Genomic DNA, 27,623 nt, shown 5'->3' with positions numbered 1-27,623 from the left:
CTCATAGACATCAGCTCTACTTAAAACTTACAACATTGGCACGGTGCCGCATTAAAGGGGTATTCCAGGCAAAACCTTTTTTATATATATATATATATATATATATATATCTATCAACTGGCTCCGGAAAGTTAAACAGATTTGTAAATTACTTCTATTAAAAAATCTTAATCCTTCCAGTAGTTATTAGCTTCTGAAGTTTTCTGTCTAACTGCTCAATGATGATGTCACGTCCCGAGAGCTGTGCATGATGGGAGAATTTCCCCATAGGAACTGCACAGCTCCCGGGACGTGAGTCATCAGAGAGGAGAGATTAGACAGAAAACAACAACTCAACTTCAGAAGCTGATAACTATTGGAAGGATTACAATTTTTTAATAGAAGTAATTTACAAATCTGTTTAACTTTCCGGAGCCAGTTGATATATAAAAAAAAGTTTTGGCCTGGAATACCCCCTTTAAGTATATCTACAAAATACTATCTAACAGATTCATTGTCACAATCTCCTTGTCACCTGGAACTGTGAGATACTGCCCTTCGCTAGGTACAGCACAGCCCCGTTCTGTACACCTATAGCGCTACCATCATATTTGCCAATTGGGGAACTGCTATTATATGAATTGATCTAACCATCTAATTTATTTTTATTCTTTTAATCATGTATTCTAATGTATGAGCATTTGCTTAGTACCGTATTTTTCGCCCTATAGGACGCACCGGCGTATAAGACGCACCCAATTTATAGGTGCAAAATAAAAAAAATAAAAAGATTTTTAACCCAATAGTGGTCTTCAACCTGCGGACCTCCAGATGTTGCAAAACTACAACTCCCAGCATGCCCGGACAGCTGTTGGCTGTCCGGGCATGCTGGGAGTTGTAGTTTTGCAACATCTGGAGGTCCGCAGATTGAAGACCACTGCATAGGAGGTAATACTCAAGGGTTCCTGCCGCTCCGGACCGGTCACCACTGCCCTGGATGTCGCTCCATCGCTGTCGCCGTGTCCCCGTCGCTCCAGAACGTCTCTGCTGCCGGCCGGGTATCCTCGCTCTCCGTCGCAGTCATCACGTCGTTACGCACTCCGACGCACGTACGCGACGACGTGATGACGAGGAAGGAGAGCGCCGGCCATACAGGGGATCCCTGAACGGAGAAGACACCGAGGAGGCAGGTAAGGTCCCTCCCGGTGTCCTGTAAGCACTAACCCGGCTATTCAGTGGGGCTGTTCGGGACCGCCGCGTTGAAATCGCGGCGGTCCCGAACAGCCCGACTGAACAGCCGGGTTAGTGTCACTTTCCCTTCAGACGCGGCGGTCAGCTTTGATCGCCGCGTCTGAAGGGTTAATACAGGGCATCACCGCAATCGGTGATGTCCTGTATTAGCCGAGGGTCCCGGCCGTTGATGGCCGCAGGGACCGCCACGATAGGGGTGTATTCGCCGTATAAGACGCACCAACTTTTTCCCCCCAGTTTTGGGGAAGAAAAAGTGCGTCTTATACGGCGAAAAATACGGTAATTTTAATATATCTATAATATTTTCTGTAGTGGTTTGTCTGATGCAAGGGTCCTGCAAAGGGCACCACAGAGAGCATTATTGTTTAAATAAATTGTTTTAAAATACACTGGACACTATGTATTATTCTACATCACTTACTGAATACTACTGGTATATTCAAGCCCAGGCTTGAGGAAAGTGTACCCCCAATATAATTTACTAATCTGTTTAACTTTCTGGCACCAGTTGATTTAAAGTGTGAATGGGAGTACAGAATCCCAAAGAAGTCTACGGGATTTAATTTGAGGCAGAATTCCGCAAGCGGAAATTCTGCCATGTGCATAGACACTTAGGCTAGGTTCAGACTACGGAATCTCCGGGCACAAAATTTCCGCCCGGAGATTCCGAGTTCTGCCTGCGCCGACTGAATTAGTCGGTGCTAGGACCGTGCGGACACTGCAGTCTGCTATAGACTGCTATGTGTTCCGCTAGGATTTCCGCCTGAAGAAAGAGCAACCCCTTTCTTCAGGCGGAAATTTTCTAGCGGATTTTTCGCTTCACAAATTCCGAAGTGTGAATTTGTGAACGGAAAACCATTCGCTACACTATGCATTCTAGTAAGCGGAATTTCTGCCGGAAATTTCAAAGCGAAAATTCCGGCGGAAATTCCGTAGTCTGAACCTAGCCTAATCCTCTTTACTTATAACCTAACACTGGAATCAGCACAATACTGGCTGTGCTGCCAAATGGTTTCGATTAGACAATCTGTGGCTTTCCAGCATGTTTGTCAGTGTATTTTGGAACCTCTACATATAGAAGAGCTGCAAAACTAGTTTGCCAACCTAATCTATACGGTATATCTATCCAACATCCTTCTCTTGGTTTCACGCCGCCATATACTTGCAGTAAATTCACAATACTTATCATGACGAATGTATGTAAAGTTTCATACGGGTCTTGTTTTTGTATAGTGCCGTTCACGTCCAGGTACATTTCGCTGCCACGCGTAATTTCCGCACTTACCCCCACCCTCAAGTGAATTTTACTAATCACAACACTTTATTGTGAAGGTAAATAGATGCTGCGTTTAATCAATACCGCCATCCATTCTGATCCACACTTAAGGTAACTCAAGTCAACTGTAAATAGTTCAGTATGTGGATAATTACAGAGAAGGCTGCAATTTACTCACAGCTAATTCCCTTGAATTCTTTTCTACAGGAAAAAAAAAAACTTATAGGATATAAGTTCAACTTCCTAAAGGCTTTCATGAGTTAGGAAATAAAAATAATAATAAAAATACAATCCCTTTCTTTTCTTTTTTGCCCAACATATGTACAGGTGCCGGGATCAGGAAACCTAGGAATGGTTTACAAATGTTAGAGTAAGGCCCTTTTCTACAGTGGTCCCTCAAGTTACAATATTAATTGGTTCCAGGACGACCATTGTATGTTGAGACCATAACTCTATGGAAACCTGGTAATTGGTTCTAAAGGCACCAAAATGTCATCCAAAAATAGGAAAAAGTGAGAATTAAAGAAAAATAAGTAGATAACTAATATAGATAAAGCAAATCCTTACATATAAAAGTAAGAAAGATCTTCTGGAAGCTGTAAATCACTGTCTATGTCAGTGTTTCCCAAGCAGGGAGCCTCCAGCTGTTGCAAAACTACAAATCCCAGCATGCCCGGACAGCCAAAGGCTGTCCGGGCATGCTGGGAGTTGTAGTTTTGCAACAGTTGGGGGCACCCTGATTGGGAAACACTGATCTAGAGGGTTGAATAATTTACCAGGACAAGAGGTAAACACTGGTCTATGTAGAGGACAGGAGCTTCTTCAGGGTCCTGTACAGTACACAGTGTCCTAAAAAAGTAACATGGAGTCGCCCCCACCTGGTGTCCAAAGGAGCAGCTAACCGTGGCACAGGTAAAGTGTACAGAACATGTAATACCTCCCTGTACTGTAGGGGGCGCTACTAGACACCAGTCAGTGTATGCACTTCAATAATACAGGTGTTTTACCAGTAAATTGCCCATTCTGATTGGTCAGTTCTTCCGGCCATTGACACGTTTTACAGATCTGGACTGTCCGTAGCATTGTATGTTGAGTCTGGTTTCAACTTACAATGGTCCAGAAAAGACCATTGTATGTTGAAACTATTGTATGTTGAGTGAAGTTGAGGGATCACTGTACATAGAAAAGCCATGTACATAGAGCATCCTATGGCAGAACACTAAAGGACGGTAGGCACTTGTGTGCTGCTGTATGGCGCACTGTAGACCCCAGCATTATCGAAATACTCTCCCCTAATAGAGACATTGGGGGAGATTCATCAAAATCTATGGAGAGGCAAAGTTATCCAGTTGCCCATAGCAACCAATCAGCTCGCTACTTTAATTCTTAACAAGGCCTATGAAAAATGAAAGAAGGGATCTGATTGGTTGCTATGGGCAACTGGTCAACTTTGCCTCTCCACAGGTTTGGATACATCTCACCCATTATAAGAAAAATAACTTTGTAATGTAGCATGGAACAGGAACTCCTTCATACGAAATAAGTGGTATTTATAGTTGAGCCCTAAAGATGTCTAGGTGCACCATTTCACTGCTCTGTACAACTCACTTGTACCGAGTCATAATCCGAGGCCTGACAGATGTCCGAGGCATAAAAAATAAAAAAATAAGCACATGGACCATGTGAGGTTTCTGTTCTGTGTCTTGCTTTGCTTGTCATGCTCGCCATCCTTTTAGAAAACTTTGCATAAGTCAATGGTACATGCGAGTAAGAGATATTTTTCACCCCTTATTAAGCTTTTTACCACCCATTCATTTTGATAAGGCAGCTCAATTCCATTCTGTGCTTACAAGACTAGCAGCTCACTGAGAGATTCGGTTACATGCTGCCCATGCTAGTCTAGGGAGATGGAAGGAGGAAGATTGGAGGAGGGGGACGTTATAGAGCAGAATCCAGACAGAAACACACAGAGAGACTGCAAAGAGATAACACAGGAGACTACTGTCTTACCCCAGACACTGAATCTTTGTTTAGAAAAGTTATCTACAAAAACAGATACACATTAAAGGGGTACTCCGCCCCTAGACATCTTATCCCCTATCCAAAGGATAGGATATAAGATGTCAGATCGCCGCGGTCCTGCTGCTGGGGACCCCTGGGATCCCCGCTGCGGCACCGCGCTATCATTACAGCACAGAGCGAGTTCGGGGGACGGAGCAGCGTGATGTCATGGCGCCGCCCCTCGTGACATCACGGCCCGTCCCATTAATGCAAGTCTATAGGAGGGGGCGTGACGACCGCCACGCCCCCTCCCATAGACTTGTATTGACGGGGGCGGGCCATGACGGAACGATGCTCCGGCCCCTGTATTGCCCATCATTACGTGCAGAGCGAACTCGCTCTGCGCAGTAATGATAGCGCGGTGCCGCAACGGGGATCCCAGCAGCGGGACCCCGGCGATCTGACATCTTATCCCCTATCCTTTGGATAGGGGATAAGATGTATAGGGGCGGAATACCCCTTTAAATACGTATTTGATATGCAGTTATCTGTACATAATCGTGTGACTGTTATGATTGTCTGTGTACATGAGAATATTTTCTGGCCCTAAAATACACAACAAAGGTTTATATATTATATTAATGTATGAAAATGAGTGAAGTTTTCTGATGCCCAATGTACATGCAAAACACCTTGAGGTATGGGAGTCTCTTCCAACCCATACAGCTATAGGTCTACCATACCAAGACAAGAAGACCCAGTTCTGATTTGCCCCACCAACTGCTGAATTTTATAGGACAACATGAAAATGGGGCAAGTGCCCCCCCAAATAAAATATAAAATAAGTGCACGCCTTTGGAAAGCTGGAGGTTCATACCAATGATCATGGTGCCTCCACAGAGCACAAAAATATCCAGACATGTACATCTGCGGTCATTGTCATGTTCCATTCAGAACTATTCATAACAGCACAAGTTTTGGCAAGAAATATTTATAAAACCAATAAAGTACAACATAAAAAAACAAAAAAACAAAAAAATGAGTTGGGGGGAGTTAGAGGTTTAAAGGGGTACTCCAGTGAAAAACTTTTTTTAATCAAAAGATTTGTAAGTTACTTTTAAATATAAATCTTAATCTTTCTGGTACTTATAATCTGCTGTATGCTCCACAGCAATTTGTATTTCTTTCTGGGATTCTTTTCAGTCTGACCACAGTGCTCTCTGCTGTCCATGTCAGGAGAGGTTTGCTATGGGGATTTGCTTGTACTTTGGACAGTTCCTGACATGGACAGAGGTGTCAGCAGAGAGCACTGTGGTCAGACTGAAAAGAATTCAAGAAAGAAATACAACTTCATGTGGAGCATACAGCAGCTGATAAGTACTTGAAGGATTGAGATTTTTAAATAGAAGTAATTTACAAATCTGTTTAACTTTCTGGCACCAGTTGATAAAAAAAAATAATAATAATTATTTTCCACCGGAGTACCCCTCTAAGGGATGAGTTGAGGTCTACTGACTAGACTATTTGGGGAAGATTTATTTAAACTGTTTAACTTTATAGCACCTACTAATTGTCTTAGTTCAGAAATGGGTAAAAATTTGAAATAAAATGATGTTTTTCCAGACTGACCACAGTGCTCCCTGCTGCGACCCCGGTTCAGAGCAAAAGCAAATTCCCATAACTAGCCCCTCTTGCTCTGGACAGTTCCTAACATGGACAGAGGTGGCAGCAGAGAGCGCCATGTCTGACTGAAAAGAACTATGCAACTTCCTCCAGGGCAAACAGCAGCTGATATGTACTGGAAGACTTGAGATTTTTAAATAGTAGTAATTTGCTACCGTGTAGAACTTTCTGACACCAGTTGATTTGAAAATATTTTTTTCCTCCAGAGTACCCCTTTAGTTATATTTATTCACTAGAAATTAAAATGAATTCCCAGCCTATTTGTTATTCCTCATTTTGTTTCTATATTATAAACATCATGCTAAGAGACCATTTAACAGGCTTATGCTGTGTCCAGGTTGGGTATCACAGTAGACATGGTAGGTGATGTAGATTGATGGGCCTAGACCATTTAGGAGAGCGGGATTTCCTCTTCTATGTGTGTGTGCAGTGTACGGGAGACATCATAGACATGAGACTCCACCCACTAGCTCAGGGAGAAAACTGAAAACTAGCGTTGAAGCCTAAAGAGGGGGAAACTGATGAAAATTCCATACATATATTTCATAATGGACAGAAATCGTGGGACACATACACACCTTTGACAGTTTATCCTGAAAAGTTATCTGAAATGATAGGTGCGCTTTAAAGGGGTACTCTGCTGCCAAAGCATTCAGAACATTTTGTTCTGAGCGCTTGGTGCGGGAGGCGGGGGTCATGATGCCCCCTCCCATAGACTTTCATTGAGGGGGCGTGGTGTGACACCATGAGGGGGCGTGGCCGTGATGTCATGACCCCCGGCGCCTACACCCAGCATTCTAAACGAACACCGGGTGCTGCACAGAGATCGCGGGGGTCCCACCTGCAAGACCTCCGCAATTAGACATCTTATCCCCTATTCTTTGGATAGGGGATAAGATGTCTAGGGGCAGAGTACCTTTAAATACAGAAGGGATTCAGTAAATTATACAAACTTGCTTTTTTAGCATACAGTACAGAGATGGAACTAGGCTTTCTTTGCTCGGTCACGTAGGTTCTGTTTGCTTCCCTATCCCAGTATCCATAAACGTGGCTGGTAGAGGCTCCCAAGGTACTCCCCTTAGCTATGCCCCAGGTATAGTAGGAGTGTACACCCAGCTCTATTTTCAAATATTTCAGAACTGATTTCAATGAAAATGGCAAAAAAAAAATACAAATTAAACTGTTTTACCCTAGAATTTTTTTTTTTTACCTAATGTCTTTTTTGTAAGAGTAAAAAGGTCTCTTAAATGTTATTTATAAGAGAACGCATTGTGCCTATTCTTTGGGTTGGCAGCACCAATATGTTCATTTAGGTGGCTTAAACCCAACCACCATGCCTACTATGAGAAAATAATAAACAACATAAACTCAATGCATACCTAAGGAAGAAAAACATTCCCGATGCACAATAGAATAATTTGAACTACTTAATGATATGCCTTTTTTGGTAGCTTAAATGAGTGCTCTGTATCTCCGCTCACCGCTGATCACAGGTAAAACTTATGAAAGAAAATTGAAATTACAGAGAGCATACGGAATGCAATCACAAGGATAACAAGGAACCAGTTATAAGCCAGCAGCTATTTAAGCACTTTAAAGAGAAATCTTCCTAGTATCCTCCGGCCTTGATTGATGCAACTTTCTTGAACTGTTTCTTCAGAACACAACAATTTGTTTAGAAAATACAAGGTTCACAATCAATTGAGTGCATTGCAACGCCGTTGCTGATATAATATGGTGGTAAGGGCAGGAAGCCTATATACAGTAACAAAAACATATATATAAGAAATAAACACTATTTTTGCCCAAACCATCACACCTATATGAGCTCCTCTTATTTCAAAAATATGGGCGTTAATTGTTTTGCAATCTCCACGAGATTCTAAAAAATAGCAAAGGCTTAAAGGGGAACTCCGGTAAGTTCCTTTCCCAATCAACAGGATGGGGGATAAGTGTCTGGTCACGGGAGGTCCAACCGCTGGGACGCCCCATGATCTTCTTCCAGGCACGCCATCTCTCCACGTGCACAGAATGATCTCTGATCCATGCACAGATTACTGTCAACCACCGTACAAAGCGGTGGCCGTCATGCCCCCTCCATTTATTTCTATGAGAGAGCCGGTGATACAATGCTTGTGTATCTCGAAGGTCAGACACTTATCTCCTATCCCTCGATATACCCTGTTTTACTAATATCATGGCAAAATCCACTGCTGTGGCCAATGATTAGCTGCATCGGGTGTCATGTTGTATTAACAGCCAAGTGAGCACAGGCTGGCAGGGGACCAGGGATGCTTCAGCACAGAAATAGCAGGGGGTGAGTATTACTATCTTTATTATTTTAGAGAACTGTACATCATTTGTAAAATCTCTATGAACAACCTTTTTAATATGACTTTGGGCCTCCTTTTCGACCATAACAACCTACTCTCATCTAAGAGGATTTCATACAAGATTTTTGGAGTGTATCTGTGTATCATACAAGATTTTTGGAGTGTATCTGTGATGACTTGTGAGGTCAGGCACTGATATTGGATGGAAAAAGTCTAGTTCGCGGTCTTCTTTCCAGCCCAAGAATGTATGTACATGTGTCTCGTGCTAGCCAACCCTTCTCTCTATGGAAGAGTCACCTTTCTGTAGATGGGGTTCTTGCCCTTTGCCAGTGAACAGCAGGGTACTGGTTGACTACAGAGATGTCTTAGACACAGCTCACATAAGGTGCGGAGGGAGTGATGAAGAGATCAGTGGTATATATAGACTTATTTTTTAGACAGTGCACCATGGGAAAAAATACGCATAGTAGCTTTTCTCCAGACAGAATGCAACTAATTCCCAACAGCCAAACAAGAGTCCCCTCCAAAAGAAAGAGCCACCTATCTGTAGACAAGTATTTTGGGTCTCTTGCACTTTATCAGTACAGAGCAGGGTAATGGTTGGTTGGCTAGATAGATGTCTTAGACACAGTATGACCCCCTAAAATATTTTGAATTCCCATTTAGCAAGCATTCTGATGATAAAGCCCAGGCCAGTGGTTGGAAGATCTCCTATAAGCTGTCCCCAGGATGCATTTAGATTGTTCTACAATACCTGATGGCCAAGCCAACAATCTTTATGATCTTATTATAGGATTTGCTGACAGCAGTAACCATATAGGACTGAAAAGATGGCCCCATATTCACAGTTACCCCTGCCATCAGCCTACAGAGGTAGACATGGATGTCCTTAGTCTTCCCTTATCAAAACAGTAAATTCATAATGAGTATGTACAGCATATAGATCTTTCTTTGATGTAAAATATGTGTTTAAGAGGATAAAAGAATTGTTAATATATTAAAAGGGATTGTCCAAGATTAGAAAAAAGGGTATGTTTTGTTTCTCCAAAACAGAGCCACTCTCCTCCATGACTACATCTGTTATTGCAGAATAGAACTGAACTGCAATAACAGACACAGCCCAAGTACAAGAGGGGCACTGTTTTGGGAAAAAAAATTAGACCATTTTTTTTTTCTAATCCTTGACAATCCCCCTGTATCATACTTGTTCCTTACTCACGTCTCCCGGCCACACGTGTTTCTAATTATTCGTAGGCTGTTTTGTTTAGCACATACACAATATCACAGTTAACATGTTTAACTTACTAAATAAAAACAGCTATTGCTTTTACTAATATTTATCGACACTGGAGCCATGGGGAGGTCACGCTTTCCTGTGAAGTCTGTATCTAATATAAATCTCAAAAGAAATAACTATTGACCTTACTTTTAATATATATAAAGGGAACGAAAAACATGAAAACATTCAACAGTAAATATGCTGTAAATGGCGATGTAATCAAATTAGGTGTTTTATTGAATATGGGGCTTTATTTAGAGGCCAAATCCAGTGCTGCCACGTTCAAAGGTGTATCCCTAAGCTTTACAATTGCAATTTCTTTTGCAAGCGGTATCCTTTCATTCTAGAAATGTATTAGGTGATGACGCCTTTAAAGTGAATTTATTATAAAGGATGCACAAAATCAGAGCAGAGAGAGATTATTAAAGCCAGCGTGTTATATGATACAGATGGAGGGGTGTAATTGGAAGGATTACATTGGATAATGGGGAATGTGAGGGCACAGTGGATTCACAAACTATTATTCATTACCCAGACACGTAATAAAAACACGTAATAAATGTTCATGTTCTGCGGGCTGAGCTGTTTGGGGAATTGACAAGTGCAATTCTTTACCTGTGATGAAGCTGTTAATATACATTAGACAGCTGTGAGCAAATATCTATTCTTCCTTACTCCCTCAGCTGAGCGTGCATGTGTTTTTAATGGACAGAGGGGAATAAGCTGATTTAAGATTTCTCAAAAATCCAATATGCCTAGGTTTTCTTTCCCCACTCTTTTAGGGAAGAGTAAGGACAGCTCGATAAACCCTAAATAGTTGGTCATTTGGTCCTGGTGGTGTTTGATGAATTTTGCATCTGTTTAGGTGCATTAAATTGATATACTGGCTTGTTTATATATTCATCATTATTAGTTCCCCACATACAGTGGTAAAACCAGGGCTCAAGTCCTGCAGGGACTGGAGTTCCTGCACTTTTTCCACAGCATGAACACTGTTCCTATTAGGAGTAGTCCTGCAGGACCAGGTCATAAAGTGTACCTGTCATTAGCAAAACTTTTTATATAATGTAGAAAATAACATTATATGTGTATTTGCAAGGCTCTGTACACTGAGGACAAGCAGGACTCTGTACACTGAGGATAAGCAGGGCTCTGTACACTGAGGACAAGCAGGGCTCTGTACATTGAGGACAAGCAGGGCTCTGTACACTGAGGACAAGCAGGGCTCTGTGCACTGAGGACAAGCAGGGCTCTGTGCACTGAGGAAAATAAGAGCTCTGTACACTGAGGACAAGCAGGACTCTGTACCTGAGGACAAGCAGGGCTCTGTACACTGAGGACAAACAAGACTCTGTACACTGAGGACAAGCAGGGCTCTGTGCCTGAGGACAAGCAGGGCTCTGTGCCTGAGGACAAGCAGGGCTCTGTACCTGAGGACAAGCAGGGCTCTGTACACTGAGGACAAGCAGGGCTCTGTACACTTAGGACAAGCAGGGCTCTGTGCACTGAGGACAAGCAGGGCTCTGTGCACTGAGGACAAGCAGGGCTCTGTACACTGAGGACAAGCAGGGCTCTGTACACTGAGGACAAGCAGGGCTCTGTACACTGAGGACAAGCAGGGCTCTGTACACTTAGGACAAGCAGGGCTCTGTGCACTGAGGACAAGCAGGGCTCTGTGCACTGAGGACAAGCAGGGCTCTGTACACTGAGGACAAGCAGGGCTCTGTACACTGAGGGCAAGCAGGGTTCTACACACTGAGGACAAATTCAAGCAGGACAAATTCAACAGCACCATGGCCCAAAGGGCAAAGGGAACTGTTTTCATTCTAACCACTAAGTGTAAAAATAAGCTAATGCTTTCTGTTCTATACATATCACTTACCAGCAATGTACTCCTTATCACTACAGACAGGATTACAGTGAAAGATGACACCAGAATATAGATAAGACAGAATCGGACATCAGGCCATTCACAATAGGTGATGTCTTAGCTTCCCCATGCCTACACAATGACATCTGCAAAAGTCACAGAGCATGCCTAGAAAATTATAGCACATAAGTGAAAATAGTCCTCTCTACTCTATTGTTTCCTATGTCCATGGAGCTTGCTGTAAAGCATTTCTCTAAATGCAGTTAAAAACTGCTCTGGCTGAGCATAAAAATAAAACAAAAAAAGCAAACAAACAGAAAATTAAAACAGATTAAAAAAAGAAATAAGAAAAAAATAAGAAATGGAAAAAAGAGAATGTTTCAGTATCTGGCTCTGGCTTTAAGCCGTAAAAAGAAAAACTGGGTGAAACATTCCTCTTGAACAGGGATGCCAATTAGTACAAATCCAGTTCTAAATATAGATAAGGATAAAGAGAAAAACAAAAAAGCAGAGCTTCTCATAGGGCAGTATATTTTTGCAAAGGTGTACAAAGTGAATATGAAAACGGTGAGTGAAATGGTGCTCTCCTTCTTTAGTTGTGCATAGGGACAGAACTACCTCTGACAGCGTTTGCTGCGTTAAAGCGGTGCAGCTGACCGGCAATCGGATTCAGGTGTCTCCTGGCCGAGGGGTACAGTGTCCAAGTGCTGTGTTCCACGTCTGTGGAATAAAAAAAAAATGGTTTACTTCAGCACCAACTGCCCAGCCATTGAGAAAGGGTCACAAACCCAAAACGCGTCTGTTTGAAGGCTATTTGGAATAAAATATATTATATTTTACCAATGCTGCATCCTCATCTTTCTGGGAGGTTGACGCCAAAGTAAACCGTTATTTTGTTCCACGGACGTGGAACACGGCAATTGGACACAGTCCTAAATATAGGGGACACATCTAGTAGTTCCATATGTGGAAATACGTCCATGAAGCTTTACTTTTTAAGACCTTTTGGCCTTTTAGTAAATATACTTTTGTTAGTTACCAGAATTTGCACTTGTTTTTGGTGGTAGCTTATTACATTTTTTATTTTTATTATTATGCTGCCAACATATTCCTTGGTGCCTTAGAGAGATTTTCATCATTTAAAGGAGCATTGTAGTGGAAAACAACTTATCCCCTATGCGAAGGATAGGGGATAAGTTATAGACTGCAAGGGGTCTGACCGCTGGGATCTGTTCGGGGCCCCGACAGTCGTACCCCCCACGATCCATAACTTATCCCCTATCTGAAGGATAGGGGATAAGTTATTTTCCACTACAGGACTCCTTGAGGGTATGTTCACATTGAGGAATTCTCGCTTAAAAATTCCGCAGCGGAATTGCCGTTTTTTTTTTTTCATGGAAATTGCAATTCCAAGGAAAAAGAATAAATAACATTGCAGTCTATGGGGATTTACACGCAGATTCTGCATGAAGAAAGAACATGTTCATTCTTCATGCAGAACGGAATTCTGCATCGGAATTTTGTATGCAGAAATTCCTCAGTGTGAACTGAGGAGCGGAATTCAATTCAAATCAATGGGGTTTGGCACTGCTGAATGAATTGGAGAGGAATAAGTGAGCGAAATTACTTGTGGAAATTCCTCTCCAATTCCTCAGTGTGAACATACCCTTAAAGGAGTAGTCCAGTGGTGAACAACTTATCCCCTATCCTAAGGATAGGGGATAAGTTGCAGATCGCGGGGGTCTGACCACTGGGGCCCCCCGAGATCTCCTGTACGGAACCCCGACAGCCTGCCGGAAGGGGGCGTGTCGACCTCCGCACAAAGCGGCGTCCCACACGCCCCCTCAATATGTGGTGTCCCAGTACCGCATTCTATACGGTACTTGTTTATTTATGGGTTCCCATAGCCAGAGTCCCTAGGACTTAGGGATCCCTCTCAGCCAGTCTACCCCTAGTCGCCTCTATTCTAGTGTATAAATCTCTAATTTATGCATAGGTTAATGTAAATAGGATAGTATATGTAAATAAATGGTTAATTACTTGTTTCCATGGTGTTGCAGGGCCTTCGGGTCATGTGATGCGTTCCAGGCCTCACTTTGGTATTTCTAGCCCCGTTTTGGTTTTATTATGTGTATAGGACCTATATAGGAAGTCAGATGATCACCCAGAAGCCTGTGTGACGGTGAGTGACAGCTGACCTTGGACCTATCAAATTAGGCTCCGCCCCCTGTCCATATAAGGGACGCGGCAGCCATTTTAGTTCTCTTTGTTCCTGGGTTGCCAAGCGAGCAACATCTCTCCATATAACTTGCGCTGCTAAAAACCGTGAGTTAGGCCCAAGCCTCGCAGCAACGGCCGATCCTTAGCAAATATAGAGTGTATCAATCCCCAAACACTCTGCGGGACCACCGGACCTAATCTACCCCTAAATCCAGACGGATCCACGCACCAATTACCTTGATTCTATTAACCTGCAAAAGACGCAAGGTCCACAGCAACTGTCAGTCATTGAAGTCTATAGAAGTGTATTGCAGAGACTGTAACTGTATTCTGAATGTACTGCAAGTTCAAGAGTAAAGTTTACTTCAGTTCAAGTTTAACTCAAGTGTGGACCTTCAGTCATTACCTGCATACGCCTGTCGTTTCTGGGAAGGGCGGCGATAGGCCGAAGCTATACCTCAGTAATACCAGCCCTCACCCTGGCGTCACGAGTGACAAGGTTAATATTTACCCCTCATATACCGATACCATACCACCATCACCATACACCCCCCAAGGGCTACCACAAATACAACTCTATGGCAGAGCCGGAACGCTGCCTTTGGCAATCTCCGGCTCTGCCATAGCGATGTATTGAGGGGGCGTATCGGCTGCGGCATCGTGCAGTGGTCGACACTCGCTATCTGGCCAGAGAGCCTGGCCTCCGTACAGAGGGATCGCAGAGGGCCCCAGCGGTCGGACCCCCCGCGATCTCAAACTTATCCCCCACTGGACTACCCCTTTAAAGGAAATTTGTCACCAGTGTCACCTGCACTAACCTGTTGGTACAGAGCTTCCTGATGTCCCCGTTGCAAGTATGCTGGCTGGGTCCCACTAGTGACGCCAAGAAGCTCCGTCCCTGCTCCAAGTCAGCCCCAAAACGGAAGATAAGGAGGTAGATAGTGGGAGAACGAGACCTTGGAGCAGGGACAGTTTAGTATGATTATCATCAGTGTCACCTGCACTACCTGTTTGTACCAGTAGGTTAGTGCAAATGACACTGATGACAGATTTCCTTTAAAGAGGCTCACAATCTAATTTTCAGTTTATTGTTAGAAAATTGATGCAAACATGTGGAAAACATACACACTCCTTACAGACATTGCCTTATGTCAGATTTGATCCTAGGGCCGCAGCACAGTTCAAATTCATATTATTTTGAGATCTATACTATTTGAAACTAGGATATACACTTATTTTACCTAAAAACTGGTCATGGAAGCGGCAGGGTTTGCATACTATTTGCAGAAAATTCCAATTCCCTTTTACACAACATTTTTGATAAACTTTTCACAATGAAGATCATTTTAAACAAAAACATATAAGATGTTGTGAGATTTTTGTAGATGTGTACTGAGCTTTCTTTGCATTTCAAAAACAGAAATGGAGAAAGTATATGCACTAAGCAAAATGCGAATTACAAACGCATGAACAGGATAGACAAGAAGAATGTAAAATATTGCTTCACAAACAGTGCTGTGCCCCTCTGAACGTTCATGGAGCTGCGATACAAATTTCAGAAAACACTGATGAAACCATTACTCCTCCGTCTATTTGTTCATAGCATATATCATTATTCAAGAAATTCAAGAACCATAATGACGGAAAATCACACAGAAAGGAAAGCAAAGAAAGAGACTGTCAGAGAGGACTGCATTTTTATTCAAGGAATTCAAGAGGTCCATAATGATGGAAAATCACAGTGAAAGGCAGAGACAAAACAGGGATTCCATCAATGGCATGACACTCAGAAGCCCTACACGGGGGAGGACAGTCAAACCATGCACAGAAAATAGGTGCTGAATGGGGTTATTTAATGCTTCACTTCTGTTTACTTTACTACCCCTCCCCAAAAAAAGAGGCTTTTTTTTTTTACACATGCATATTGCATTCTAATGGTGATGTCTTTTTGTAGAGATATCGTATGGGATACTGTGGAAGCAACCAAAAATTGTTTAAGAAAAGCACTCTGTAGGGACAATCAAAAATATCCAAAATACACACAATTGCCATATTGGCAAACCGTTTATCACTATTGAAACAGTGATCGTGAGCTTAGGCTAGGTTTACACCTGCGTTAGAGGTACAAAGCCACCCATCTGAGCAAGAAGAGTTCCAATGTACACTACCACATGGGAAGAAGAAAGAAACAACAGTCAGAGCAATTTAAAACATGGTGGATTTGGTACGAAGAGCATAGAATGAGCATACAATGAGCATGGTAGCTAAAATGGAATATCAGTTGACTTAAAAATAAAAAATAAACACTCAATTGACAGGGCTCAGATTCCTGCAATGCGCATACAAATTGTGCAAAGGTGTGAGATTTGGAAACAGGGCTTGGCTTCTAGCTGACTGAATAAACCCAAAAGAATCTGCACCGTGTAGACTAGAGGAGAGGATTATAGAAGAGAAAGTCCATGTCAGCTCACCCAGACAGCATCAGTGTGTCACGGACAAGTGTGGAATACAACCCGAAATACAGTATCTCACATAAGTGAACCCACCTCTCACATTTTTGTAAATATTTTATTCTGTCTTTTCATGTGACAACACTGAAGAAATGACCCTCTGCTACAATGTAAAGTAGTGAGTGCACGGCCTGTATAACAGTGTTTAATGCTGTGTCTCCTCAGAATAAGTCAACACACAGCCATTAATGTCTAAGGTTAACCTTAGCAACAAACATAAGTATACCCTTAAGTAGAAATGTACAATTGGGCCAAATTAGCCATTTTCTGTCCCCGATGTCATGTGACTTGTTAGTGTAATAAAGTCTCAGGTGTGAATGGGGAGCAGGTTAAAGGGGTATTCGAGCCAAAGACATCTTATCCCCTATCCAAAGGAAATTCATGTCTATGGTAGGAGGCGTGATGGCCAACAAGCGATCAGACATCCTTTGGATAGGGGATAAGTTGTCTTTGGCTGGAATACCCTTTTAAAGGGGTTATCCAGGAATAGAAAAACAGAGCTAATTTATTTAAAAAAACACTCTCTGTCTGTCCAGGTTGGGTGTGATTCTGCAGCTAAGTTCCATTAAAGTAAATAGAGCCAAGTTGTAATACAGAACACAGATGGGGAGCTGTTTTAAAAAAAAAAAAAAATTAGCTCTGTTTTTCTATTCCTGAATAACCCCTAATGGGCACAGCCCATTTTGACCTTGAGGACACAATTTTCATTGTTGCCTTTTTATTTTTTTCCTCCTCGCCTTTTAAGACACATACCTTTTATTTTCCATCTACAGAGCCATACGAGGACTTGTTTTTCGCACAATCAATTGTATTGACACCTTTCATTTTACCATAAAATGAACAGCGCACTAAAAAAAAGTATTATTTGTGGTGGACAATTTAAAAGAAAACATGAATTTTGCTAATTTTGGAGGGTTTCATTATGCAGTGCACTTTATGGTAAAACTAAGATGTTCTCTATATTCTGTGGGTCAATACAATTAAAACTATACCCATGTTTACCTGCTTTACTATCATTGTACTGTAAGTAAAACATTTTGTTAAACAAGTATGTTCACAATTGTAATCTTCTGACCCCTATAAATGTTATTCTGAAATTTGAAGTTCCAAAAATCATCAACTCTGGTCTTTGGTCTTTTTTTTCTGTTTACACCATTCACATGAAATTTAATAGTAAGGACACATAGTTATATTTATCTTTACATTTCTTATTAGTAAAATGGGAAAAAGGGGTTATTTAATTTTATTTAATATGGGGGGGGGGTTGTCATTCACTTAAAAAAAAAACTTTTGATTTCTACTTTTTATGTTTAGTGCTTTGCATTGGCATAGCATTGAGCAGTGTTATCTGCAATTTATTTGTTTGTATAGTCTGCCAGAGAGCAGATCATATAGATGGATCCTCCAGCCGCCATCTTGACTCATCAGAACCCTGCAATTGTGCTGACGGTTGTTCAATGAGTCCCCCCCAAGTGCTGCAGAGGCCATGATTAGTATTGAACATGGCATCGGAAGGGTTAATGGAGGACATCAGCGTGATCACAAATAGTTTGCTGAAGACAAGCAGACTAAAGACATAGATTACTGGAAACTTGTACTGTGGTCTGATATATAAACTTATTTGGTTCAGATGGTGTCAAGCTTGTGTGGAGTACAAGTGAGGAGTACAAAGGCAAATGTGTCTTCCCTACAGTCAAGCATGGTGGTGGGAGTGTCATGATGTGGGCCTGCGTAAATGCTGCTAGTACTGGGGAGCTACAGTTCATTGAGGGAACCATGAAAGCCAACATGTACTGTGACATACTGAAGCAGAGCATGATCCCCTCCCTTTGGACACTGGGCGGCAAGAAACTGGGGGTAAAGGTCATGGACTGGCCAACCATGTCTATGAGCATCTGTGGGGCATCCTCAAATAGAAGGTGGGGGAGAGCATGGTCTCTAACATCCACCAGCTCCGTGATGTGGTCATGGAAGAGTGGAAGAGGACTTCAGTGACAACCTGTGAAACTCTGGTAAACTCCATGCCCAAAAGGCTTAAAGGGGAACTCCGGTGGAAACAAGTAGAAAACAAATGTTTTCAAATCAATTGGTGCTAGAAAGTTAAACAGATTTGTAAATGACTTCTATTAAAAAATCTGAAGCCTTCCAGTACTTATCAGTTGCTTTATACTACAGAGTAAGTTGTGTATTTTTATTTTCAGTCTGACAACAGTGCTCTCTGCTGACACCTCTGTCCATGTCAGGAACTGTCAAGATTTAGAAGCAAATCCCCATTGAAAACCTCTCCTGCTCTGGACAGTTCCTGACATGGACAGAGGTGTCAGCAGAGAGCACTGTTGTCAGGATGAAAAGAACTTCACAAATTTCTCTGTAGTTTACGCAGCTGATAAATACTGGAAGGGTTGATATTGTTAAATAGACATAATTTACAAATCTGTTTAACTTGAGCCAGTTGATTTGAAAAAAAAAAATTCCCACAAGAGTTCCCCTTTAAAGGACATCTGCAGCGTCAATTAAGTAAGGGTCAATGGTAAATAAGAAGTTAGGCAAGTTAGCAATTAGGTTCCATTACCTGTCTTGCACCATTTCGCCGCTATGCTGCTGCCGGAAGTCGCTCCCTGGTCCCCTAGTGCTTGTAGCGTCGACCTGTTATTCCCTATGGGGTCGCCATTTTGTTTGACGCTACGCCACGAATGCCCCCATACGCGGAGATCCCAGCACTCCCCCATTGCGCCAGCCCCTCTCCTCCCACCTTATTTCTATTCATAAGATCTTTATGCGCTCAGCCCTAATTGGCTGAGCACACAGTAGGAGCGTTTCAGGGCCGCAGCCTATCTCTATAGGCTGCGAGCGCCTGCACACAGTAAACCCCCTCTCTGCTACGCTGTTGGCGTGGCCAACCGTACGCAAGCAAGCATAAATAACGTGCTGGCTACGCACTTTACCCCAGACCCGACTACATCCCAGGAGGCACAGAGATCCCGCCACCTGCGCTCATATACAACAGGAGGCGTCAGCACATACTCCCCCCTCTGTCTCCTTGGTGACATGCTCCGGCCGTCTAGCTTTGCTCTCATTTCTGGAGAGCGGGGACGTGTGCTGCTGTCAGTGATGGCCATAACCCTGTGTGTGCCGGCCGCTCATATTCGTTAATTTCCAACGATAATTTGTTTTCCCTTAGTGCTAACAGTAGCACAGATGGGGTATTCACCCCCGCGAACTGGTTAGGACAGATGGAACTTTAATTAAATAAAAGTGATTAATTAATTAAACACACCCACTTCGCCCTCTGTCCCCTTGTGTAAAAAACAAGAAGAACTGAAAGAAAATTAATAATTAACAATTAATAACAGAATTTTAAACTTGGGAGGGAAAGTTGTGCTACTGTTAGTACTAAGGGAAAACAAATTATTGTTAGAAATTTACGATTCCCTTACGTCCTAACCAGTAACACAGATGGGGCAATGGCAAACAGAAGACCCTATGAGGGAGGGCTCTCATGCCTGGCGGCAGATAACACTGTCTGCCCAAATGAGGAGAAATCGGCCAATCTACTGTCAAGACTGCAGTGGGTGATAAATATGGAGAGTGAACTCCAAGATGCAGCTTTGCGTATATGTTCCAAAGGAACAAGACTCCTTTCCACAAAGGAGGTTGATACAGACCTGGTTGAATGAGCTTTTACAAACTCAGGAGGCTCCATACCTTGGGATACCATAGAAATACGGATAGTATCCCTTACCCATCTGCTGTTGGAGGGTTTTGAAGCTTTGAGACCTCTTTTGGATCCTGTGAAAAGAATTAAAAGATTTTCATCCTTCCTAATCTCTTCAAGTAGATCTGGAGGCATCTTGAGATATCGAGGCAATGAAGACCCCTTTTTTTATCGGAGGATGGATGTGGAGTAAAGACTGGAAGAGATATGACTTGGTTTATATTCTGAAAGGATGGAACTTTAGGGATGAAAGATGGCATAAAACTTAATAACACACTATCAGGCAAAAAGTTTGCGTAAGGTTGAAGCGCGGAAAGCGCTTGAAGTTCCCCAATCCTTCTGGCTGAAGTAATTGCCAGTAAAAAGGTTATTTTTATGCTAAACCTTTGAGCACAACTGATATGTCCCAAGCAGGGACTGGTTGCACAATTGTAGGTTTTAATCTTAAGGAACCCCTCAAGAAAGTTTTGACTAGTAGGTCTTGAGACAAAGGCTTATTCAGAAAAGCAGAAAGGGCTGATATCAGATAAGCTAAACTTTAGTTTTTTAAGTACAAGCGCTGCAGATGTATTTACAAAAGTGTGAGGGGTGGACTCACTTATGTGAGATACTGTATATGAGTACAGAAGAAATAAAGTCCAGCACGGTTCTCATGCTTAAGAACTACTTGAAGTTTATTCAGTCACTTGGACACACATCAGGACAGACACAACCGTATGACCAAGGATGTGTCGTACACCTGAAACGCATCACTTCCTGTGTACCGCTCCTGATGTGTATCCAAGTAACTAAATAAACTTCAAAGTCCAGAACAGCACTGGACTTCAGTTCTTCTGTTCTCATTAAAGATTATAGAGTGCTTTTTCAGAAATGATGGAGATTTTGGCATGGGGAAGAGGTGTAGATTTTGTGTCAAAGTCAACGTTGATTTACATTGTGTAAATCCCCTACAGTAATGATGGCAAAGGATGCAAACATGCCCAAGGATGCTCTGGAAAATGAAGGAAACATTCCAGCCTGTAGTGCTAAGCAAGAGTTATAGAATGACTTACCTGCCGCTATATCAAGCTTCTTTGAGGAAGGAATAGGAGTACCCTGGGAGTGGCAATTGTTCAGGGATTACACCACGGAAATATGTTTGAGACTTACTGATCTAATGTGTAAATTTTCTTCCATCACAGTAGCATGTATTATCATAATGGAGCTTCTAAAATTGCTTCCTCTCCCCAGGGAAGCCATATTCTTATTTCAAAGAAGCGTGCTGCAGGGGCAAATGAGGTATTCTAGAATTCTATAATCTGGCTCAGATCTGTTGACTTCTTCGCTTGTTCCTTTCCAAGCATTTACTAACATGCTAAAATAAATTCTCATTCTGTAGTGGAAGTGACAGCTTTAGCTGCAGACGTTTTCTGGGGAATTCCACACAAAATTCATTGACAAACAGTGCATTAGATTGTGGATGGATTACAATAGGATTCTACATGTCTATACATTTTTGCTTTGATTTCTGTATTTTTCTTTTAACTCATGTAAAGTTGCTGGGTCCTGCCAAGAAAATGTTAGGTCTATAGAGGAAATATAATCATACATTATGTGACAAGTACCAATATAGAAAGTCACCACTAATTGTGTGTGTTGCTACTGGATGTTTAGGGTATTACATAATTCTAGCTGGCAAATGTTCATATGGCAAACATTTGTATTGCATTATTTCATAAATATTCACTTCCGACATGTAATGCTTTAGGAAATCCTCTCAAAATTCCAGTATAAATGCAACTTCATTACCACACAAAAAATGACTTCAAATACCCAAAAGATTTACCATAGGAAGTGTGCAGTTCTGTAGATTATGTAACAGCTGGGGCTGGAAGAAGGTATTGTCGATGTTATAATAAATTTTGTAGATTTTTAACCATTTAAACAACAATTTCCAATGTTGTTGTTATCACCGATACTTTGAGTATGAAAAACAAATGTCACAGAGTAACTGGTTGGATACAGATCGTGCCAAAAAATCCACAAAAGGTGACTTGAAGGAACAGTCAGGGGAAGCTTGGTGCATTAGGAAGGAAATAAAAGTTCCAAGGGTTCAGACAGGACACAGAAGAAGAGACGGTGAAAAGTCTTGGGAAGCACACAGAAGAGAGCATGATATAATGAGGGACAAAGATGTAAGACGCCAAATAAGGGGAGGTGAATTATGTAGGTTGCTCTGAATTTAATGGGAAGCCAACAAAGGAACTGAAGCAGAAGGGAGGTAGAGTCTGAACTCTTAAAATGTGATAATTCTAGCTGCACAGATTTTTACGTATGTGAGAGAGAAAAAAATGGAAAAAAAAAACTGGACAATATAATTTTGGAAAATAATGGAACTTCTTGCAGAAAATCTAAGTTACACCCTGCTTTGCTTCTACATATAAAGAAACACTAGCTATAAAGACATATAAAGTGTGAGTTAAATTTAAGTTTATAGGTAGTAATATAGTAATACATAACCAAAAAGTTGGCATAGTTTCAATAGAAAATCCTAAAATCAGTACCTTATTTGCATTTCAGGACCTGGATGCACAAATTAACTGGTGCCTTAAATCTGCTCCCACTATGTAGGCCACAACTTTAATTGGTGAGTACTACCTTACATGTTTTCCAACACTCTGAGCTGTTTATTTTTATTTTTTTAAATGACTGTCAATGTTAAATGTCAATTTCTATAAAATGTTTGTCTGCACTAAAATTTAAGGGGTACTCTAGGATTTTCCTTTAAGTCCATGATGCCACATTTTAATACAGTGTACTATTCTTATCTTACCTCCGTGCACCGCTTTGTCTCCTTTTCCTGCACAGGAACCACACCTAGAAGTGTTCTAGTGTAAGTCTTTAAATTTTACTATTGTCTCTGACCTTTCCCAGCATTCCATGTGACCAGAGACAGTATGTTACTAATGGTCTCCAGAGGGCGTGGCCATGAATATTCAGCAACCATACTTCAGGTGTTTCAAAGTCAAAACATCAACCAAAGACAGAGTCAGTGAAAGGTTTATTTTTGTTTTATTTATTAACCCCTTAAGGACCGATGTCATTTTGGCCTTAAGGACCAGAGCATTTTTAGCACATCTGACCACTGTCACTTTAAGCATTAATAACTCTGGGATACTTTTACTTGTGAATTTGATTCCGAAATTGTTTTTTATCGTGACATATTCTACTTTATTATAGTGGCAAATTTTCATCAATGCGCATCATTTCCTGGTGAAAAATTCCAAAACTTCATGAAAAATTAGAAAGTTTAGCATTTTTCTCTCTGCTTGTGAGGAAAATAGACATACCAAATGAATTATATATTGATTCACAAATACAATATGTATTCTTTATGTCTGCATCATAAATTTGACATGTTTTTACTTTTGGAAGACATCAGAGGGCTTCAAAGTTCAGCAGCAATTTTCCAATTTTTCACAAGATTTTCAAAATCTGAATTTTTCAGTGACCAGTTCAGTTATGAAGTGGATTTGAGGGGTCTTCATATTAGAAATATCACATAAATTACCCCATTATAAAACTGCACCCCTCAAAGTACACAAAATGATATTCAGAATGTTTGTTAACCCTTTAGGTGTTTCACAGGAATAGCAGCAACGTGAAGGAGAAAATTCAAAATGTCAATTTTTTACACTAACATGTTCTTGTAGACCCAGTTTTTAAATTTTTACAAGGGGTTAAAGGAGAAAATGCCCCCCAATTTGTGTAACCCAACTTCTCTTGAGTAAGGAAATACCTCATATGTGAACGTAAAGTGCTCTGTGGGTGCACTAGAGGGCTCAGAAGCGAAGGAGCGACATGGGATTTTGGAAAGTGAATTTTGCTGAAATGGTTTTAAGAGGGCATGTTGCATTTAGGAAGCCCCTATGGTGCCAGAACAGCAAAAAAAAAAAAACTAAAACAAACACATGGCATACTATTTTGGAAACTAAACCCCTCAAGGCACGTAACAAGGGGTTTGGCGACTTTTTATTAAATTCGGATGTGTAAATGACATTTTTTTTTCTTTCACTAAAATGCAATATTTTCCCCCAATGTACCATTTGTACATTTGGGGAAAATATTGCATTTTAGTGAAAGAAAAATAAGAGAAAATGCCCCCCAAAATGTGTAACCCCATTTCTTCTTAGTATGAAAATACCCCATGCGTGGATGTAAAGTGTTCTGCATGCGCACTACAATGCTCAGAAGAGAAGGAGTCACATTTGGCTTTTTTAAAGCAAATTTTGCCTAAATGTTTTTTGGGGGGCATGTCGCATTTAGGAAGCCCCTATGGTTCCATAACAGCAAAAAATCCCCCACATGGCACACTATTTTGGAAACTACATCCCTCCAGGCACGTAACAAGGGGTACAGTGAGCCTTAACACCCCACAGGTGTTTGACGACATTTCGTTAAATTCGGATGTGCAAATAAAAAAAAAAAGTCTCACTAAAATGCAGTTTTTCCACAAATTTAGCAAAATTTGTAACTCCATCTCTTCTGAGTATGGAAATATAATCCAATCTTAGAAAAAAGGTCAGAGACGGCACTAGTGCTTCTATCTTCCAGTATGTTGCAGATATGTTGATAAGTTTCAAAACAATTGGATATGATCCATATAACTTGGATATGCGAGTGGGAGGGAGCTGTGATGTCTGGAGGTGCTCTACGTATGTCAAACAATGTAGAAACTATAGCAAACGTAAAAAGAATAATAATATATGGAGCACTCAGACTTCGACTCTCCTGCAGGGGTAGGCGGCTGATTGATGATCTCAGTCCCGATCTTCCATGGCGGGGAGGCGGCAGGTGGAACGAGGGGAACCTCAGACGCCAGCCACGGACCGTATCACGCCCACACGGCCTGACAAAGCACCAGTGTGCGTGATGCGGTCCGTGGCCGGCGTCTGAGGATCCCCTCGTTCCACCTGCCGCCTCCCCGCTATGGAAAACCGGGACTGAGATCATCAATCAGCCGCCTACCCCCGCAGTAGAGTCGCAGTGTGAGTGCTCCGTATATTATTATTCTTTCTACGTTTGCCTGATTATGGAAATACCCCATGTGTGTATGTAAAGTGCTCTGCGAGCGAACTACAATGCTCAGAAGAGAAGGAGCATTTGGAGAGAGAATTTGTTTGGAAGGGAAGTCGGGGCCCTTGTGCATTTACAAAGCCCCCATGGTGCCAGAACAGTGGAACCACTGCCATGTGACCCCATTTTGGAAACTGCACCCCTCATTGAATTTAATAAGGGGTGCAGTGAGCTTTTACACCCCACCGGTGTTTCACAGACTTTTGGAACAGTGGGCTGTGCAAATAAAAAAAATTATTTTCATTTTCACGGATCACTGTTCCAAAAATCTGTCAGACACCTGTGGGTGCTCACTGCACCCCTTATTACATATCGTGAGGGGTGTAGTTCCAAAATGGGGTCACATGTGGGGAGGGGGTTCCACCATTCTGGCCTTCAATCTCAGACACATTCTCTCTCCAAACGCCCAATGGCGCTCCTTCTCTTCTAAGCATTGTAGTGTGCCAGCAGAGCACTTTACATCCACATATGGGGTATTTGTATACTCAGAAGAAATGGTGTTGCAAATTTTGGGGGGCTTTTTTCCTATTACCCCTTGTGAAAATGAAAAATTTGGGATAACACCAGCATTTTAGTGAAATTTTTTTTTTTTAATTTTCAACAAAAATTCTTCAAACACCTGTGGGTAGTTAAGGGTCACTATACCCCTTGTTACATTCCTTAAAGGGGTACTCTGGCACTTAGACATCTTATGCCCTATCCAAAGGATAGGGGATAAGATGCCTGATTGCGAGGGTCCCGCCGCAGGGGACCCCCGTGATCTTGCGCGCAGCACCCCAGGTGTAGGGGTATGTGTATATGTAGTGTTTTACCCTTTATTTTATTTATTTTTTATTAGGGTACATTCACACGGGGGAAGTTCACAACGAATTTACTGCTGGGAGTTTGAGCTGCAAACCTCCAGCTGTTGCAAAACTACAACTCTCAGCATGCAGTGACAGCAGAAGGGCATGATGGGACTTGTAGTTATGCAACAGCTGTAGGCATACTACTACAACTTCCAGCATGCCCTTTGGCTGTCCGTGCATGCTGGGGGTTATAGTTATGCAACAGCTGGAGGCACACTGGTTGCAAAACACAGAGTTTGTTACTTAACTCAGTGTTTCCCAACCAGTGTGCCTCCAGCTGTTGCAAAACTACAACTCCCAGCATGTACGGTCTGTCAGTGTATGCTGGGAGTTATAGTTTTGCAACAGCTGGAGGCACATGGGTTGGGAATAACTGAGTTAGAAAACAGACAATGTTTCCTAACCAGTGTGCCTCCAGTTGTTGCAAAACTACAACTCTGAGCATGTCCAGACAGCCGAAGGGTAAGGGTAAGTTGTAGTTATGTAACAACTGGAGGAGAACAGTTTGGAGACCACTGTGTAGTGGTGTCCAAACTGTAGCCCTCCAGATGTTGCAAAACTTCAACTCCAAGCATGCCCAGACTGCCCAGGCATGCTGGGAGTTGTAGTTTGGCAACATCTGAAGGGCCAGATTTTACAGAACTACAACTCCCAGCATGCCCGGACACACAAAGGCTGTCTGGGCATGCTGGGAGTTGTAGTTTTCAAACTCCTAGAAGCAGCAGTGAAGATCACTTTCAGCGATCTTCACTGCTGCCTCTGCGTCCTCCACTTGCCTGCCGCCGCTGTCTCCTCCACCTGCTTCCCACTGATCCCCAATACCTGCTGCCATCGCCGGACCTGCGGTATGTCACCCACAGCAAAAAATCCACAACCATACAACAAATTCGGGTTGGAAACCTTAAAAAAAACGTGGGAAAGCTCAGAAATGTCGGGTAACGCCCCTTTTTCGGGTTTGGGAGAATCCACATCGGGTCCGTGGGGAAAAAATGTCGCATCGTGTCGCAGACTGGCGCACGATGTCTGCGACATAGCGCAGACAAAGATGCGGCAAAAAAACCCGACAAAAGAGGTCGGGTTTAGAATAGTAAATGAGGGCCATTGAGTTATATATATATATATATATATATATATATATATATATATATAGATAGATTTGTGGTGCCTTCATATGGTGTGTTACTAGCATTGTTTTCTGTTGTTAACTACATCTTTTAAGACTGGTACTTATTTATAATATGTTTGGGTACCTACCACCTGAAATTTTGCCTGTAAAAAAAAAAAAACCTTTCATTATGCAGGACTTGGTTGATGTTTTGACTTTAATTAAACACTTGTATTATAGATTGTTGGGTTTTTGTCTATTTTAATTTACGTTTTGTCTAACCTAGCTTAGCATTCGTGGTGATTGTTCTACAATTTCTTTGCTGGGTAATCATCTAGGCTCAGTTGCTGTGACCATTAGGGTTGCCTGGTGACTAACTTTTTATTCTTTTAAAGGGGTACTCCACCCCTAGACATCTTCTCCCCTGTCCAAAGGATA

General features: G+C 41.9%; 1 protein-coding gene across 1 annotated transcript in view; it reads left to right on the top strand.

The window, feature by feature from the left end:
* OLA1 (Obg like ATPase 1) overlaps window positions 1-27,623 on the top strand; it is a 292,645-nt gene that overhangs the window by 22,005 nt on the left and 243,017 nt on the right. The window contains exon 2 of the mRNA XM_056534098.1: window positions 22,677-22,743. The gene's annotated coding sequence lies outside the window, so the exon portion shown is untranslated. The remainder of the gene's footprint in view (window positions 1-22,676; window positions 22,744-27,623) is intronic.

This window comes from Hyla sarda, chromosome 8, assembly GCF_029499605.1.
Source record: "Hyla sarda isolate aHylSar1 chromosome 8, aHylSar1.hap1, whole genome shotgun sequence".
NCBI classification, from domain to species: Eukaryota; Metazoa; Chordata; class Amphibia; order Anura; family Hylidae; genus Hyla; species Hyla sarda.
This window is presented reverse-complemented; position numbering and strand designations above follow the sequence as displayed.